The 12,994-nt window shown below is 43.9% G+C and overlaps 2 long non-coding RNA genes across 2 annotated transcripts in view; one reads left to right on the forward strand and one right to left on the reverse strand.

The window, feature by feature from the left end:
- Nucleotides 1-9,282, reverse strand: part of LOC140721241 (uncharacterized) — a 100,112-nt gene extending 90,830 nt beyond the window's left edge. The window contains exons 1-2 of the long non-coding RNA XR_012097347.1: nucleotides 9,132-9,282; nucleotides 7,038-7,205 (exon numbers count right to left, since the gene is read on the reverse strand). This is a non-coding gene — a long non-coding RNA (uncharacterized lncRNA). The remainder of the gene's footprint in view (nucleotides 1-7,037; nucleotides 7,206-9,131) is intronic.
- Nucleotides 1-12,994, forward strand: part of LOC140721243 (uncharacterized) — a 219,605-nt gene that overhangs the window by 54,805 nt on the left and 151,806 nt on the right. The gene's annotated exons all lie outside the window — the stretch shown is intronic.

Here is a 12,994-nt window from a genome sequence, read left to right on the forward strand (position 1 = left end):
TTAATGATTTAGATGAGGGAATTAAATGCAGCATCTCCAAGTTTGTGGATGACACGAAGCTGGGCGGCGGTGTTAGCTGTGAGGAGGATGCTAAGAGGATGCAGGGTGACTTGGATAGGATAGGTGAGTGGGCAAATTCATGGCAGATGCAATTTAATGTGGATAAATATGAGGTTATCCATTTTGGTTGCAAGAACAGGAAAACAGATTATTATCTGAACGGTGGCCAATTAGGAAAAGGGGAGGTGCAACGAGGCCTGGGTGTCATTGTACACCAGTCATTGAAGGGAGGCATGCAGGTACAGCAGGCGGTGAAAAAGGCGAAAGGTATGCTAGCATTCATAGCAAAAGGATTTGAGTACAGGAGCAGGGAGGTGCTACTGCAGTTGTACAAGGCCTTGGTGAGACCGCACCTAGAATATTGTGTGCAGTTTTGGTCCCCTAATCTGAGGAAAGACATTCTTGCCATAGAGGGAGTACAAAGAAGGTTCACCAGATTGATTCCTGGGATGGCAGGACTTTCATATGAAGAAAGACTGGATCGACAAGGCTTATACTCACTGGAATTTAGAAGATTGATGGGGCATCTTATTGAAACGTATAAAATTCTAAAGGGATTGGTCAGGCTAGATGCAGGAAGATTGTTTCCAATGTTGGGGGAGTCCAGAACGAGGGGTCACAGTTTAAGGATAAAGGGGAAGACTTTTAGGACCGAGATGAGGAAAAACTTCTTCACACAGAGAGTGGAGAATCTGTGGAATTCTCGGCCACAGGAAACAGTTGAGGCCAGTTCATTGGCTATATTTAAGAGGGAGTTAGATATGGCCCTTGTGGCTAAAGGGATCAGGGGTATGGAGAGAAAGCAGGTTCAGGGTTCTGAGTTGGATGATCAGCCATGATCATACTGAATGGCAGTGTAGGCTCGAAGGGCCGAATGGCCTACTGCTGCACCTATTTTCTATGTGTCTATGTTTCTATCCACCGTCAACCCTTTAAATATCATTTGCCAGTCTGTCTTAGCTAATTCACATGTCATATCTTCAAAGTTGTCCTTGTTTAAGATCAGAACATTTGGTTCCGAATTAACTATGTCACTCTCCATCTTAATGAAGAATTCCACCATATTATGTTCGCTCTTACACAAGGAGCCTCGCATGACAAGATTGCTAATTAACCCTTCCTCATTGCTCAATACCCAGTCTAGAATGGCCTGCTCTCCAGTTGGTTCCTCGACATGTTGGTTCAAAAACCATCCCGCACACATTCTAAGAAATCCTCTTCCTCAGCACCCTTACCAATTTGATTCACCCAATCTATATGTAGATTGAAGTCACACATTATAACTGCTGTTCCTTTTTTGCAGCATTTCTAATTTCCTGTTTAATGCCATCCCCAACTTCACTACTACTGTTAGGTGGCCTGTACACAAATCCCACCAGCGTTTTATGCGCCTTAGTGTTACGCAGCTCTACCCATTTCGATTGCACATCCTCCAGGCTAATGTCCTTCCTTTCTATTGCGTTAATCTCTTCTCAAAACCAGCAACGCTACCCCACCTCCTTTTCTTTCCTGTCTATCCCTCCTGAATATTGAATATCCCTGGATGTTGAGATCCTATCCTTGGTCACCCTGGAGCCATGTCTTTGTGGTTCCAACTATATCATATTCATTAATAATTATCTGCACATTCAATTCATCCACCTTATTACGAATGCTCCTTGCATTGACACACAAAGCCTTCAGGCTTGTTTTTACAACACTCTTAGCCCTTATACAATTATGTTGAAAAGTGGCCCTTTTTGATTTTTGCTCTGGATTTGACTGCCTGCCACTTTTACTTTTCACCTTACTACTTTTTGCTTCTACTCTCATTTTACACCCCTCTGTCTCTCTGCACTTGTTCCTACCCCCCTGCCACATTAGTTTAAATCCTCCTGAACAACAGTAGCAAACGCTCCCCCTAGGATTAGGAGGAGGGACAGCCCTCAGTGATTCCTGTGTATGCACCCTGGAAGCCTCAAGAAATGATAATAATCATGAATCAGGCCCCAGATAGAAAAGAAAAACCAGCACAGTTTGCTCAGTGTGTCCACAGTACTACACAAATGTTTAATGCGACTCTGCAAGATTTATTCAGTCTCTGCTGCATGATTCTCTCAGCTGATGAGGGGTGGAAATGGAAGGCAGAATTGAGATACCAAACCTATCAGGCGTTACAGGCAGGAAACCATAATGAGAATGAACAGATGGACCAGATCATTCAAGCTTTGGAAAGGGCTCTGCAGCGACCTGTAAACATCACTACAGTACCTGAATGCAAACATAAGGCTGGGAAATCAGGACCAGACTATTGAGAGCGATTTGTGGCCTGCTACGGCACCTTTGCAGGAGACCAAGACTTTAATGATGGGAATCTGTTCCCCCAGTTCAATGCCCTACTGCTCCAATACTTACCAACTAAGTTAGCCAACATGATTAAAACAAATAATATGGATTGGACTGACAATGACCGAAATCGAATGTGACGAGCTTTCACATATCATTAGGACCCAACTTTCGAATCCCGATCAACTCCGCAGGGAACTAATATTAAAGGTGAATATGCTCAGCAGGAAGAAGGATGCGAGCGGGCTTTATCTGAGGAACAGAAATGGGAACAAAAACCTACCAAGGGACAGGTGGGGACAACAACCCGTTTAGAAACTGACAAGAAGATGCTTCCAACCATGAGTGCCAACCCTCAGGAAGAGCCCAATGTAATATTGCAAGTTGCTGGAAATCCAGTTCCATTTATGATTGATATGAGGGCAACCACAACCACTGTCGATCAGGAAACAGTATCGGAAAAGGGATTCCAGCTATCAGACGCTACAATCACTCTGTCTGCTTTCGAAGGCATGGAACGTACGTATTCACGTACCCAGCCACTGCAGGTGGAATTCCAGGGGAACCAGTGTGAGGTTTCATTTACAGTCACCACCAGACGGGGGTGTAATCTCGTAGGGAGAGACTTGCTCTGTCCGTTGGAAGTCGAGATTCTATGCACGGACAAGGATATCACGTTGGAACTGCGAACAACTGATAGCTTCCTCTGACCAGCCAGTGGTGGGCACTTTATCTGGACTCCAGTACATTTGAACCCCTTTTGCCAGCGGCCGACTCTCATGTGACTCTGTGCTATGACCCTACGTGGTGCTCAACTGAGGAAAGCTAATATTATGCACCCCTCGAGGGACAGAAATTCCCAGTCATGGTGATTGGAGAGGTTAAAGGAAGAGACGGCATTGCATTTCTTACTGAAGTTCCAGATTTCTTTTGGCGACAGACAGGATTGGTGGTTCCCCATACCACCTTCAGGGTTTGCCCTGGGTTCAAGCCAAAGAGCCTAGGGCTCCTTGCCTACACCCTGACGAAACAGGCCTCCAGCACCGAGGGAGACTGGCAAGACTTTGCCGTGGGCCAACTCCGATACTGGAAGGAGTCTGAGGTGAAAACAGGACATCTGGTAAGACATTCTTTTAATAGTGACCGAACACAAGACGTTGTACCCCATCTCTGGGCAATTTCAGTCCATGAAGTCAGCCCTCCTGTCCGGATCACAGTGAAAGTAGGACAGACTCTCCCATCCATTCCACAAAACCCCTTCTCGCCTGTCCGGATCACTGTGAAAGAAGGACAGACTCTCCCATCCATTCTGCAATACCCCCTCTAGCCTGTCCGGTTCACTGTGAAAGAAGGACAGACTCTCCCATCCATTCTGCAATACCCCCTCTAGGCCATCAGGATCACTGTGAAAGAAGGACAGACTCTCCCATCCATTCTGCAATACCCCCTCTAGCCCATCCGGATCACTGTGAAAGAAGGACAGACTCTCCCATCCATTCTGCAATACCCCCTCTAGGCCGTCAGGATCACTGTGAAAGAAGGACAGACTCTCCCATCCATTCTGCAATACCCCCTCTAGCCCATCCGGATCACTGTGAAAGAAGGACAGACTCTCCCATCCATTCCGCAATACCCCCTCTAGCCTGAGGCAACGTTTTATGAGGACGGAAGCTCTTTTGTGGATCCATCAGGAAAACGATATTCTGACTATGCAATAGTGACGGACAGTGAAGTAATTGAGCAGGCCTCTTTTGAAGCAGCTGTCTCCATCCAGAAGGCTGAGCTGTTTGCTCTGACTCGTGCCTGTATCCCAGCAATGGACTAAAGTGGGAACGTTTACACAGACTCCCGTTATGCATTTGGAATTGTACATGACTACGGGGATCTCTGGGAACGTGGGGATTCCTGACTTTCTCTGGCCACCCCTTTAGTAATGCCACCTTTGTAAACAACTTAACTCACTGCTCTACAGCTACCTTGAGTTTTGTTCTTCTCAGGGGTATGCCTCTGAGGAGGAGTGAAAACTGTGGTCCCAGATGGGGTGCCAGAAAGACCACGATCTAGGTTTTTGGATCTCCCAGCGGGACAGGTTTGTGTTCCTACACAGTTTTTACCAATATTGGCCGATTATATACATAACTGTACACACCTGGGAAAGGAGGGAATGGTTGGTAACCTGTACCCTGCACACCGGGTATGACTCCCTTGACAGGTGGATCTTTTTCGTGTCTACAAGTTGATTTTATTGAATTGCCTAGAGTCCATTGCTATAGATACTGCTTAGTTATTATAGATGTGTTTAGTAGATGGATTGAAGCTATTCCAACTACCATTAATACTGCTGTGACTGTTGTGAAGGTATTATTAAGGGAAATAATTCCCAGGTACAGCCTGCCAGAGATGCTGAGCTCTGACAATGGCCCACACTTTATGGTGAAAGTAAATGAAGGAGTACGTAACAAACTAGCTATCAAGCAACAATTCCACTGTGTACACCACCCACGGGCCGCTGGCAGAGTGGAAAGAGCCAATGGCACTCTGAAGAGTAAATTGGCCAGACTAACGGTGGAGACTGGACCCACTTGGTTGAAAGTCCAACCATTAGCCCGATTCCACATGAGAGTTACCCCACAGGGGAAAACAGGGTTGTCACCAGCTGAAATCATTTCCGGACGGCCCATGAGGACACCCTGGGGACAAAGTCTCAGGATTAAAGGCAAAGTGAATAAGAATAAGGAACCTTGGTTCTCGATGGATATTGGAACTCTGATAAAGAAGAGAGAGATGTATGACATGTATAAGAAACAGGGAGCAAAGAAGGTACTTGAGGAGTATAAAAAGTGCAAACAAATACTTAAGGAAGAAATCAGGAGGGCTGAAAGAAGACATGAGGTAGCGTTGGCAGTCAAGGTGAAGGATAGTAAGAGCTTCCACAGGTATAGTAATAGCGAAAGGATAGTTATGGGATAAAATTGGTCCTCTTGAAGATCAGAGCAGTTGGCTATGTATGGAACCAAAAGAAATTGGGGAGATGTTAAATGGTTTTTTTGTGTCTGAATTTACTAAGGAAACTGGCATGGAGTCAATGGAAATAAGGCAAACAAGCAAACAAGTCATGGAACCTATACAGATAGAAGAGGAGGAGGTGCTTGCTACCTTGAGGCAAGTAGATAAATCTCCAGGACCTGACAGGATATTCCCTCGGACCTTGAAGGAGATTAGTGTTGAAATTGCAGGTGCCCTGGCAGATATATTTAAATGTCGTTATCTATGGGTGAGGTGCCAGAGGATGGGAGGATAGCTCATGTTGTTCCTTTGTTTAAAGCAGGCTCTAAAAGTAATCCAGGAAATTATAGGCTGGTAAGTTTGATGTCGGTCATGGGTAAATTATTGGAAGGAGTACTAAGAGATAGGATCGACAATTATTTAGATAGACAGGGACTTATTAGGGAGAGTCAACATGGCTTTGTGCCATGTTTAACAAATATATTAGAGAGTTTCGAGGAGGTTACAAGGAAAGTTGATGAAGGCAAGGCAGTGGATGTAGTGGACTTCAGTAAGGCCTTTGACAAGGTCCCGCATGGGAGGTTAGTTAGGAAGATTCAGTCACTAGGTATACATGGTGAGGTAGTAAATTTGATTGGGAATTGAGAATGGGAGAAGTCAGAGAGTGGTAGTGGACGATTGCTTCTCTGAGTGGAGGACTGTGACTAGTGGTGTGCCACAGGGATCAGTGCTGGGTCCATTGTTATTTGTCATCTATATCAATGATCTGGATGATAATTTGGTGAATTGGATCTGCAAATTTGTTGATGATACAAAGATTGGAGGTGTAGTGGACAGTGAGGAAGGTTTTCAAAGCTTGCAGAGGGATCTGGACCAGCTGGAAAAATGGGCTGAAAAATGGCAGATGCAGTTTAATACAGACAAATGTGAGGTGTTGCACTTCGGAAGGAAAAACCAAGGTAGAACATACAAGGTAAATGGCAGGGCACTGAGGAGTGCACTAGAACAGAGCGATCTAGGAATACTGATAGAAAATTCCCTAAAAGTGGCATCACAGGTAGATAGGGTAGTAACGAGAGCTTTTGGTTCATTGGCCTTTATAAATCAAAGTATTGATTATAAGAGTTGGAATGTTATGGTGAGGTTGTATAAGGTATTAGTGAGGCCAAATTTGGAGTATTGTGTGCAGTTTTGGTCACCAAATTACAGGAAGGATATTAATAAGGTTGAAAGAGTGCAGAGAAGGTTTACAAGGATGTTGCCGGGACTTAAGAAACTGAGTTACAGAGAAAGGTGGAATAGGTTAGAACTTCATTCTTAGGAGTGTAGAAGAATGAGGGGAGACTTGATAGAGGTATATAAAATTATGATGGGTATAGACAGAGTGAATGCAAGCAGGCTTTTTCCACTGAGGCTGGGGGAGAGAAAAAAACCCCCAGAGGACATGGGTTAAGGGTGAAGGACAAAAAGTTTAAAGGGAATATTGGGGGGGGGGGGGGGGGGGGCTTCTTCACAACTGGGTCTGACTGGTACTGGCATAACTGGTTCTTCTGGGCACATTCAGTCTCACTCCCAACTATTTCCTACCTTCCTTTGTACAGGTATGTAATGTCTAAAGGACCAGTGTTTGAGTAAATGAGACTCACCAAACACTCTCCTGACTGACTCACTGGAAACTCCGTGTCAGATGGGTTCTCTCCAGTTGATGCTCTCAATCCTCGGGCTGGTTCACTTGTTGCTGTTCCCTCGTCTTCAGTCGTGCTTTGCCTCCAGTTGGGGTTTTTCTTCCAATAAACCTCTCACCGCAGGTCTAACTTTAACCAGAGAGATAATGAGGCACATTAACAATGAAAAGGAGAACCAAACATTTCTGCTTAATGTTACTAAGAACAAAACTCACTGAAATTTAAACACTGAAGGCAGATGTAATTACCTCAGTAAACAATATTTTATTGTCCCTCACATGTCACAAAACGATATGGGATAAGAAGGAGCCATCATTCAGTCAGGAACAGAATTAGGTGATTCAATCCATCTGGTCTGCCCACCACTCAACCACTCAACCAGGGCTGATTTTTATTCCAACATCATATTCCTGCCTTCCTCCTGTAACCCTGAAGCTACTCAGCAATCATCAGGATATTAATCTTCACAAATATACCCAAATGGCAGCCTCAAACAAATTCTGCGGCAACAAATTCCACATATCAGACATCTTTAAAAAAAATTTTTTTTATTAGTTTTTCAAAACATTTTACAAAATTAAAAACCCCAAATCCCAATGAGGAGCATTAATACAGTGCAAGATTAAGCATACAATAACAATATGCTACAAAGGAAGAGACTTTAACAAAAAAGCACCTAAATTAAAGACAAGTGAGCTTAGTGTCCTCCCCAAGCCCCACAACACAAGAAAAAAAACAACAATTCCAGACCAACCACCACACAATATAGAGAGTATAAGTCCGGACAGTCAAACTCCCAGACTGTGAATACACTTGGCAACAGAGGATAATAATGCCTGCTACCAGAAAAAAAAGGGAGCTGAAAGCAAGGGACCGAAAAGAAGAAAAAAAAAGAAAAAAAAACCCTAGTCAAGAGGAAGGTTATGAAAGTACTCGATAAAAGGTCCCCAGACCTTATGGAACTTTAGATCCGAATTAAGAACTGAATAATGAATTTTTTCGAGGTCCAAGCAGGCCATCATGTCGTTAAGCCATTGATATCAGACATCTTTTGGCCAAAAAAATGTTCATCTCAGTTTTAAAGGGAAGCAACTTTATTCTGAGACCGTGCTGTCAGATCACAGACTCTCTGTCTAATAGAAACATCCACTCCATGTCCACTGTATCCAGGCTTTTCAACATTTGGTAGGTTTACTTAACCATACATCCCCCCACCACCCCCACCGTCCCTCTGAACTCCATTGAGCACAGGTCCAGAACCATCAAATGCTCCTCATACATGACGCCGATCATTCCTGAGATTATTCTTGTAAGCCTTGTTAGCAACAACTGCACTGTACACATTTCCAGGAATAACAGTCAAATCGGTTCCAGGATAATTTACAGGGAAAAGTTGCACTTCCGTTACTGTTATACAATCACTCCATTTCCAGGTTAAAACAGGTCTATTTCAGGAAATTTGTTTACAGATCCTCTCTTGTACATACTGGACCGGCCGCCGTCGCTGGGCTATGAACGTGCAGGAGTAATGTGTGGCTAAATGCCTTGCTAAAGGACACAACAGGCTGCGTGGAGCTGAGGCTCGAACCATTCTCCCCCTAGACTTCCCAGTCCCTCGGTAAAGCAGGCAGTGAAATCAAAGATCCCCACAACCTGGGACGTTCTCCTTTCTCACCCACCCCACTCCGGGAGAAGACACAACAGCCATAAAGCTCCAGGACAAATGCGAGGAGCCTCAGGAAACGGGGAGAGTTCGGGGAAGTTAATGAGACTCAGCGGCCAAAATCACACCACGTGATCTGGCGTCACAAAGCGGAGGGCGGAGCGAATCTGCGGCACACAGCCTCACGTGACCTGACGGCGGGACTTATATTTCAATTCTGTGAAAACAGACAGCCTGGGCTCCTGGTTTTGGATCGTTCAATGCAGATTAAGTGAAGTCGACACATTTCTGACGAGCCCAGATAGTTTGGAAACAAATGAATTCCTGGCCCTCAGTTCGGGGCTCACGGCCAACATCGGATCTCCCCGCTCGGGATCGGTCTCAATACTCACCGATGGGAAAGTGATATCTTCGGCCCGCAGACAGTGATCCCGACGGAAGAGACGAAAGTCTTTCCTGAACACACAGCCGACCCACTTCAGCTCTGAGCGTAGAGGATAACTCCGTCCACCCGGAGACTGTGAGCATGCGCGAAGAGATTGTTACATCATCGGGAGGCGGGGCCTCGAAAACAGACGTGCAGATGCTGCCCATCTGCGGTTATATGGGAGGGACAAACGGGATCACGTGTCAGGATTGGGGACCACCCCCCTCCCCCCCGCCCCAGGCAGAGTCTCCAGCTACTCATTAGTCTGTGGAAAGAAGCAAACTTGCCGCTCACATCTCCTCTCACCTTAAATGTATTAGACATTTCAACCCCCGGGAAAAATATATCGTCTGTCCACTCTATCTATTCCTCTCGTAATGTTATAAACGTCCATCCAGTCTCACCCCAGCCTGCGCCGCTCTGGAGAAAACAACACAAGTTTGTCCAGCCTCTCGTTATAGCTCATGCCCTCTAAACCAGGCAGTGTCCTGGGAAACCTCTTCTGCGCCCTCTCAAAAGCCCCGACATCCTTCCGAGAATGAGGGCGACCAGAACTGTGTGAAACACTCCAGATGTGGTCTAACTAGTTTTATAAAACTGTGTTACGAACTGAAACGGTTTAGAAACGAACCAGCAGCAACAGAGTTCACACTGGAGTCTGGTTTTGATGTTAAAACCACTCTCTTTATTAGTATCTACTTATAATATAGTAACTTAACAAAATAAAGGGAAGTTGACAGAGTTAAGTGTATATATGTATAAATATAACTCCCAGACTATTGATCGTGAGGGAACAAAGCTCAGAGTCTTGAGATGGTAAAGTAGGGAAGTTCAGTAATCCACGGAATAAATGACGGGAGAGAGATATTTATAATCCAGGGTGAAACGTAGAGAAAAGGCCGTTACATCAAAATAACCGCCGACGAACTTCTTATCCGTTGAATCCGTCCACAGACGAGTTATCAGCGAAAGTAACCTGTCACAGGAATACCGTCTTCCAGGGGTTACCACACAACATACCCAGGCAAGGGTTAATACAAGATATTCCAAAATCCATTCCTATGGATTATACGAAGTGACAGCCACACACATTCGTTGTGGTTCCGTGTACCGATGATCAACCCACTCTTATGGGCATAGGAGAGATCCAAGCCTCAGCTGCGACTAACTGAAGCGATCAGCTTTTCCAGTCTCTCTCTCTCTCTCTTTAGACTGTCCGCCTGCCTGTCTGCAGATCGCTCTCTCTCTCTCTTATGGTTCAGTCCACAGTCAGCGCTGTCAGCCTGTGACTGACGTCATAGTCCCGCCTGCTCACGCCGGCGCTCTTAAAGAAACAGTCACAGTACGACCGCAGGCTCGTAACAGCCGCAACACAGCTTCCCGACTTTTGAACTCAATGCTTCAACTAATAAAGACAACCATGCCCTTTGCCCTCTTAAACTCCCGGTCAATCTGTGCAGTCTCTTTCAGGGAGCGATGAACTTGGAGTCTAAGATCCCTCTGATCATCGACACTGTTCAGGGTTTTGCATTTAACAGTGTACTGTCTCATACATTCGACCTACCGAGCTGCCAAGATGATCATCACTAATCAAATCTCACTGAGATTTCTCAGGTCCTGTTGAATTTATTGCCAAGTGCACAAGTACGGGAAGGTACAGGGACAGAGAAACACTGACTTGTGGCAGCGTCACGGGCAAGTACATTCAGGTAACACAAGGAACACAAGTTATATGATTCTCTGTCAGCAACAATCTATAAATATGCTTTATGTCATTAACAATATATAAAATACATTGTGTCATGATCAATATTAAAATGTGCATTTTGTGTCAATAACAGACTTGGAAATGTTGAATTTGTTCCCTGTCTCCATTCCTCCTGTAATCCACAACCAGCTCCTGTGTTTTTGTCACAATGAGGGAGAGGTTGTTTTCTTGACACCACTGTGTCGGGGTGATGACTTCTTCTCTGTCGGCTGCCTCGTTATTATCTGAGATTAGGCCAGTCAGTGCAGTGTAGTCAGCAAATTTAACTAACAGATTGGAGCTGTGGGTGGCGACCCAAGTCATGGATATACAGAGAGTAAAGGAGGCGGCAAAGAGACACCCCTGTGGGGTATGTGTGCTGAGGGTCAGAGAGACAGAGGAGATGGAGCCCACTCTTACCACCTGCCGCCGATCTGCCAGGAAGTCCAGGATCCAGCTACACAAGGCAGGGTGAAGGCCGAGGACTCTGAGCTCCTTGTCGATACTTCACGGCTTCGTATGGCTACTGCTCTGCCCATGACTGCAAGGAACGGCAGAGAACATCAGAGAAACAAGCCTCCCCTCCATGGACTCTTCCTACACTTCCCCTGCCTCGGAAAAGCAGGTCATGTACTCAAATATCCTCACAACCTGGACATTCTTGCTGCAAACCCGCTCCCCCATCGGGGAAGAGATACAAAAGCCTTAAAGCGCGAACCACCCGGCTCAAGGACGGCTTCCTGTCTGTGGTTAGAAACCAAATGAATGATAAAATGGACTCGGCCTCGCAATGTAACTCGACGTGACCCTGCACCATATGTCTATCTGCACTGCACTTTCTCTGCAGCCGTAATGCTTTGTCGCAGTTACTGTTTTGTCGTTTTCATTTTTTTTTTCATTTTTAGAATTTTTTTATTGGTACAGAATCTTCTACAGCTACAAAATGATACAAAACTTCAATAGATTAATATGTATGCAATTAATAAAGCTGAAAAATCTGATCGTAAAATATAAAATTGGAAATATATATATATAGAAGGGAAAAAAACCATTTAACTTGGAAAAAAACCCACTAACTACATAAGAAACACACATTTGACCATCATCTAAATATGAAAATAAGAATCATCAACCGCCATTTCATATTTATAAAAAAAATTGGAAGGAAACCATATAGCGTAATTCAATTTAAATGATAATATTTGGCAAAAGAACCCCATCTTTTCTCAAAATCGAATCGAGGATCCAAAGTTCTACTTCTATTTTTTCGAAACTAAGGCATAACATTCCTTGAGAAAACCATTCAATTAATGTAGGGGAAGAAATATCTTTCCATTTTAATAAAATAGCCCTTCTTGTCAGTAGTGTAACAAATGCAATTACAGGTAGATCTGAAGGTGAAATTCCCTGAATATGATGTGGAGCTATTCCAAATAGAACAGTCAATCTATTAGGTTGTAAATTAATTTTCAGAGCTTTAGAAATTGTAGAAAATAAAGATTTTCAAATCGATTTTAATGAATAATATGACCAGAACATATGTGACAAAGTAGCTACTTCAGTTTCACATCTATCACTGCATTTGTCTATAGTAGGAAATATTTTAGATAGTCTCTCCTTTGTTAAATAATAACGGGGAACAATTTTAAATTGAATTAAACAATGGTTGGCACATACAGAAGAAGAAGTTACGTTTTTCGAAAGTCGAAGCTAATCTTCATTAACAAGGGTCATTTTAAGCTCTCTCTCCCAATCTTGTTTAATCTTTAGTGATAGGTTATCTTTTTGTAACAAAAATAAATGATAAATTCTGCTAATGGAACCTTTCACTAAGGGATTCAATTTCAAAATGGAATCCAACAAATCAGATTCTTGTAAATATGGAAACTTAGGTAAACATCGTTGTAAAAAATGTTTCACCTGAACATATTGCAAAAAATGTGCACGAGCGAGTGAAAATTTCTTAATTAACTCTTCAAAGTTCATCCATCGACCATCACAAAATAAATCTGTAAAAGAATGGATCCCTTTATTTTTCCATAGGAGAAAAATGGGGTCAGTTGTTGAAGGTTTAAATGAAA

Source organism: Hemitrygon akajei, unplaced genomic scaffold, assembly GCF_048418815.1.
Source record: "Hemitrygon akajei unplaced genomic scaffold, sHemAka1.3 Scf000053, whole genome shotgun sequence".
In the NCBI taxonomy this organism is placed as follows: domain Eukaryota; kingdom Metazoa; phylum Chordata; class Chondrichthyes; order Myliobatiformes; family Dasyatidae; genus Hemitrygon; species Hemitrygon akajei.